Source organism: Ranitomeya imitator, chromosome 1 (genome assembly GCF_032444005.1).
Source record: "Ranitomeya imitator isolate aRanImi1 chromosome 1, aRanImi1.pri, whole genome shotgun sequence".
NCBI classification, from domain to species: Eukaryota; Metazoa; Chordata; class Amphibia; order Anura; family Dendrobatidae; genus Ranitomeya; species Ranitomeya imitator.
In genome coordinates this window covers 249987355-249993465 of record NC_091282.1, presented here as the reverse complement: position 1 = coordinate 249993465, position 6111 = coordinate 249987355, and positions in this window count along the sequence as shown.

The following is a 6111-nucleotide window of genomic DNA, read 5'->3' as shown; positions in this document are numbered from 1 at the left end:
GTCCCACGTGACCGCTGAATAAGGGAAGAGCTGCGGCACCGAAGACCGTGGGACAGGCAGGGGGAGCGCCGGGACTAGGGGAGTATGCGACAATCCTCTCTCCCCCTCGCCCGCCGACCCTGACTCGAGTTTAAGCCGAGAGGGGCACTTTCAGCCCAAAAATTTGGGCTGAAAATCTTGGCTTGTACTCGAGTATATACGGTAGGTATTGTGAGAATCCCCTACTCCTCAGTAGCTCCCTCTCAAATTCCATGCAGTCAAGTGAAGACCCTCCACTCGAGGAGGACAGAATGGACCCTGAGAGAGGAGCTCCGGTATTGAACAACACCCAGGGATCAGTCACGGCCATCACCCTCAGCCATGAAAACCATGGCCTTTTGGGCCAGAATGGGACTATTAGTATTACCCTTGCCCCCTTTTCTCTGATTTTCCTGAGGAATAGACACGTAGGAGGGAATGCGTACGCCAGGGAAAAATTCTACCTGACCAGAAGGAAATCTATCATCTCCGGACGGTCTGCCGCCCGCAGAGATGCGAGTCTCCTGACCTGCCTGTTACCCCTCGTGGCAAACCGTACGTTTGTGGGGCCTACCAGTTCTAGACCTATTTCCTTGAAGATCTCCCTGTTCAAGGCCCATTCTCCCTGGCTTAGCAAATGTCAGTTGAGATAATCTGCCTGTACATTGTGTTCCCCTTTTATATGGAGTGGACAGGGAAAGGAGCAGTGCTTCGGCTAGGGTCAATATGTCTTCTTCGGTGGTCATTAGGGAATACGACCTTGTACCCCCCCTGATGGTTTAGATAAGCTACTACTGTCGTATTGTCGGAGTATATTCGTACTTCATCCCCTGCAGCTCTGGCAGAAATTGAAGCACATATTTTACTGCGATCAGTTCCTTTATAATTTGAGGAATTTTGAGCTTCCTTGGTGGCCCAACTCCCGTGGGAAAACTCATTCCCCATATAAGCCCCCACCCTCGGGGGCTGGCGTCAGTCATAACTACAATGGCTTGTTTTATTTCCCATAATACCCCTTTTGATAAATGTAGGGGGTCCAGCCACCAGACTAGACTTTCTCTTGGGGAAAAAAATTTAGGATTTCAGTCAACACATTTTCCCCAGGCAGCCTTGCAGTCTCTTTTCTGCTTGAAGTACTTCTCTCTGTAATGTTTTGGTGTGGAATTGAGCTTACTGGACTCCTAGCATACATGACGTCAGGGAGCTGAGCAGGGACATAGCTTCCCTTAATGTTAGAACCGGATTGTTCCTTACTTTTTCAACCTTGCGTATAATGTTTTAATTTCTTTTCCTTTCGTAGAAAGCACTGCTGCGCTTCTGAATACAGGAGTATCCTGAGGAATTTTTGACGAATTGCAGGGACTAATCTTGACTTCTTTAAATTTACTAACCATCTGAGATCCTGTAGTGAGATTATACACTGCTCAAAAAAAATAAAGGGAACACTAAAATCCCACATCCTAGATATTACTGAATGAAATATTCCAGTTGTAAATCATTGTTCATTACATAGTGGAATGTGTTGAGAACAATAAAACCTAAAAACGATCAACGTAAATCACAACTAATATCCCACGGAGGGCTGGAGTTGGAATGATGCTCAATATCAAAGTGGATAATGAAGTTACAGGCTGATTCAACTTCAGTGGAAATGCCTCAAGACAAGGAAATGATGCTCAGTAGTGTGTGTGTGGCCTCCATGTGCCTGTATGATCTCCCTACAACGCCTGGGCATGCTCCTGATGAAGCGGCGGATGGTCTCCTGAGGGATCTCCTCCCAGACCTGGACTAAAGCGTCCGCCAACTCCTGGACAGTCTGTGGTGTAATGTGACGTTGGTGGATGGTGCGAGACATGATGTCCCAGATGTGTTCAATTGGATTCAGGTCTGGGGAACGCGCGGGCCAGTCCATAGCTTCAATGCCTTCATCTTGCAGGAACTGCTGACACACTCCAGCCACATGAGGTTTGGCATTGTCCTGCATTAGGAGGAACCCAGGGCCAACCGCAGCAGCATATGGTTTCACAAGGGGTCTGAGGATACCTAATGGAAGTCAGGCTACCTCTGGTGAGCACATGGAGGGCTGTGTGCCCCTCCAAAGAAATGCCACCATACACCATTACTGACCCACTGCCAAACCGGTCATGCTGAAGGATGTTGCAGGCAGCAGATCGCTCTCCACAGCGTCTCCAGACTCTTGTCACATGTGCTCAGTGTGAACCTGCTTTCATCTGTGAAGAGCACAGGGCACCAGTGGCAAATTTGCCAATCCTGGTGTTCTGTGGCAAATTCCAAGCGTCCTGCACAGTGTTGGGCTGTGAGCACAACCCCCATCTGTGGAAGTCGGGCACTCAGACCATCCTCATTGAGTCGGTTTCTAACCATTTGTGCAGACACATGCACATTTGTGGCCTGCTGGAGGTCATTTTGCACGGCTCTGGCAGTGTTCCTCCTTGCACAAAGGCGGAGGTAGCGGTCCAGCTGCTGGGTTGTTGCCCTCCTACGGCCCCCTCCACATCTCCTGGTAGCGCCTCCAGCCTCTGAACACTACGCTGAGAGACACAGCAAACCTTCTTGTCACAGCTCGAATTGATGTGCCCTCCTGGATGAGTTGCACTACCTGAGCCACTTGTTGGAGTTGTAGAGTCCATTTTATGTGAGAGTCCGTTTTATGCTACCACGAGTGTGAAAGCACAACATTCAAAAGGGACCAAAACATCAGCCAGAAAGCATTGGTACCGAGATGTGGTCCCCACCTCAGAACCACTCCATTATTAAGTGTGTCTTGATAATTGCCAATAATTTCCATCTGTTGTCTATTCCATTTGCACAACAGCATGTGAAATTATCAGTGTTGCTTCCTAAGTGGACAGTTTGATTTCACAGGAGATTGATTTACTTGGAGTTATATTCTATTGTTTAAGTATTCCCTTTATTCTTTTGAGCACTGTATGTCTCAGTCGGGCCTCACATTGAGAAGCTGACCCCCCACTATCAGAAAATCATCTAGATATGGTATAACAAGGGTATCCTTTTCTCTTAGATGGGAACTAAATAGCAAAGCCACTAGAGACTCAAGGTCTACAAAAATTCAATTTTCAACAGCAGAAAAAAAAGGCAGCAACAATTACCTACCCAGAACTTGGAGCAAATGCACTGCAGGGTGCAGCCAGCCCATAAAGCAAGATGTTAGCAACACAGGTGCAAAATACCAGATCAACAGCCACTCTCCACCTAGCCATTCCTGGAGGGGGTGACAGCCCAACATACAATTGCACAATAAAGGCCGACATAGGGCGTTGTGCACACAATGTTACTGCATAGTGTCTGGTTCACAGCCTATTAGTCACGCCCCTACTTTTTGATTAGGCGGGCTGGCCAGCACACTCTCAATGCATCCCAGTGCGAACACCCCTCATGCGAGACCAGGAGTGGGTATGTGGAGAGTGGCTGTTGATCTGCTATTTTGCACCTGTGTTGCTAACATCTTGCTTTATGGGCTGGCTGCACCCTGCAGTGCATTTGTTCCAAGTTTTGGGCAGGTAAGTGTTGCTGCCTTTTTTTCTTCTCTTAGATGGGCCATAACTTCTGCAATGACTTTAGTGAAAACTCGGCGCCATGGATAAACCGAAAGGCATAGCAGTAAATTGAAAATGTCTAACTTGGTCCCCTATCTGCACCGCCTCTCTGAGGTATTGCTGATGGGTGTGGTGAATAGGCAGATGGTAGTAGGCATCTTTTAAATCCAGGACTGTCATGTAACACCTGGGAAATGGAAGCCTAGTTGCAGATTTAATGGATTCCATTTTAAAGGCCTTATATTATAGGAACCTATTCAATTTCCGTAGATTAAGAATATGATATCAGAAATAAGGGAGAATAAAGTCCTTTCCCCTCCTGGTCTCTTGGCACTTCTACAAGGACTCTCTTTTCTTTCAACTGCAATATTTCCAATTCTAGGGCCTGTTGCTGATCTAGGACCCTCAGAGTTGTTGACAAAAAGGAATTGGGAGGAGTTTTAGTCCAGATGAAACGATCCCCAGGATCCAAGAGCTAGATGTTATATTAGCCCACTGATGATAAAAATAACTTAATCTACCCCCCATCAGGAGGATGGGGCTAGCGATAATTGCGCCTCCTTTTATACCCTGAGGACCCACTGCAGTAAGCACCTCTTTTCTTTTCTTCTGCTGGCTCCCAGTCCCGCTCTGCTCTCCTTCAAAAGGATGGTCGTCTCCTGAAGGTGTTCGTAAAAGCAGGGTTAAACATTTTAGGGAAACCCTTTTTACTATCTCCCGCTTTAGTAAGTGTGTCATCCAGCACGGGCCCAAACAGGTACTCACCTCGGCATGGAATGGCACATAATTTTGCTCTAGCATGAGCATCCCCTTTCCAATTCTTTAGCCAGAGTGCTCAACAGGCTGCATTTGACAAACCCCGCAGACCTGGCCACCAGTCTTAAAGAATCCACTGAGGCATCTGCGAAGTACACTGCTCCCCCACAAATCTGTGAAAGGGAGTCCAACAGAATCTCTCTAGGGACTTTAGAACGTAATTTTTCTTCCAGCTGGTCTAACCACATCATCATGGACCTAGCGGTGCAGATACTTACGATCGCTGGTTTGAAGGCTCCAGCTGATGACTCCCAAACTCGTTTAAGAAGCATATCTGCTAGGATAGAGGAAGATAAATGGGAAGCGATTATGGAATACAGTACAGACCAAAAGTTTGGACACACCTCATTTAAAGATTTTTCTGTATTTTCATGTCGATGAAAATTGTACATTCACTCTGAAGGCATCAAAACTACGAATTAACACATGTGGAATTATATACTTAACAAAAAAGTGTGAAACAACTGAAATTATGTCTTACAGTGGGGCAAAAAAGTATTTAGTCAGTCAGCAATAGTGCAAGTTCCACCACTTAAAAAGATGAGAGGCGTCTGTAATTTACATCATAGGTAGACCTCAACTATGGGAGACAAACTGAGAAAAAAAAATCCAGAAAATCACATTGTCTGTTTTTTTAACATTTTATTTGCATATTATGGTGGAAAATAAGTATTTGGTCAAACAAAATTTCATCTCAATACTTTGTAATATATCCTTTGTTGGCAATGACAGAGGTCAAACGTTTTCTGTAAGTCTTCACAAGGTTGCCACACACTGTTGTTGGTATGTTGGCCCATTCCTCCATGCAGATCTCCTCTAGAGCAGTGATGTTTTTGGCTTTTCGCTTGGCAACACGGACTTTCAACTCCCTCCAAAGGTTTTCTATAGGGTTGAGATCTGGAGACTGGCTAGGCCACTCCAGGACCTTGAAATGCTTCTTACGAAGCCACTCCTTCGTTGCCCTGGCGGTGTGCTTTGGATCATTGTCATGTTGAAAGACCCAGCCACGTTTCATCTTCAATGCCCTTGCTGATGGAAGGAGGTTTGCACTCAAAATCTCACGATACATGGCCCCATTCATTCTTTCATGTACCCGGATCAGTCGTCCTGGCCCCTTTGCAGAGAAACAGCCCCAAAGCATGATGTTTCCACCACCATGCTTTACAGTAGGTATGGTGTTTGATGGATGCAACTCCGTATTCTTTTTCCTCCAAACACGACAAGTTGTGTTTCTACCAAACAGTTCCAGTTTGGTTTCATCAGACCATAGGACATTCTCCCAAAACTCCTCTGGATCATCCAAATGCTCTCTAGCAAACTTCAGACGGGCCCGGACATGTACTGGCTTAAGCAGTGGGACACGTCTGGCACTGCAGGATCTGAGTCCATGGTGGCGTAGTGTGTTACTTATGGTAGGCCTTGTTACATTGGTCCCAGCTCTCTGCATTTCATTCACTAGGTCCCCCCGCGTGGTTCTGGGATTTTTGCTCACCGTTCTTGTGATCATTCTGACCCCACGGGGTAGGATTTTGCGTGGAGCCCCAGATCGAGGGAGATTATCAGTGGTCTTGTATGTCTTCCATTTTCTAATTATTGCTCCCACTGTTGATTTCTTCACTCCAAGCTGGTTGGCTATTGCAGATTCAGTCTTCCCAGCCTGGTGGAGGGCTACAATTTTGTTTCTGGTGTCCTTTGACAG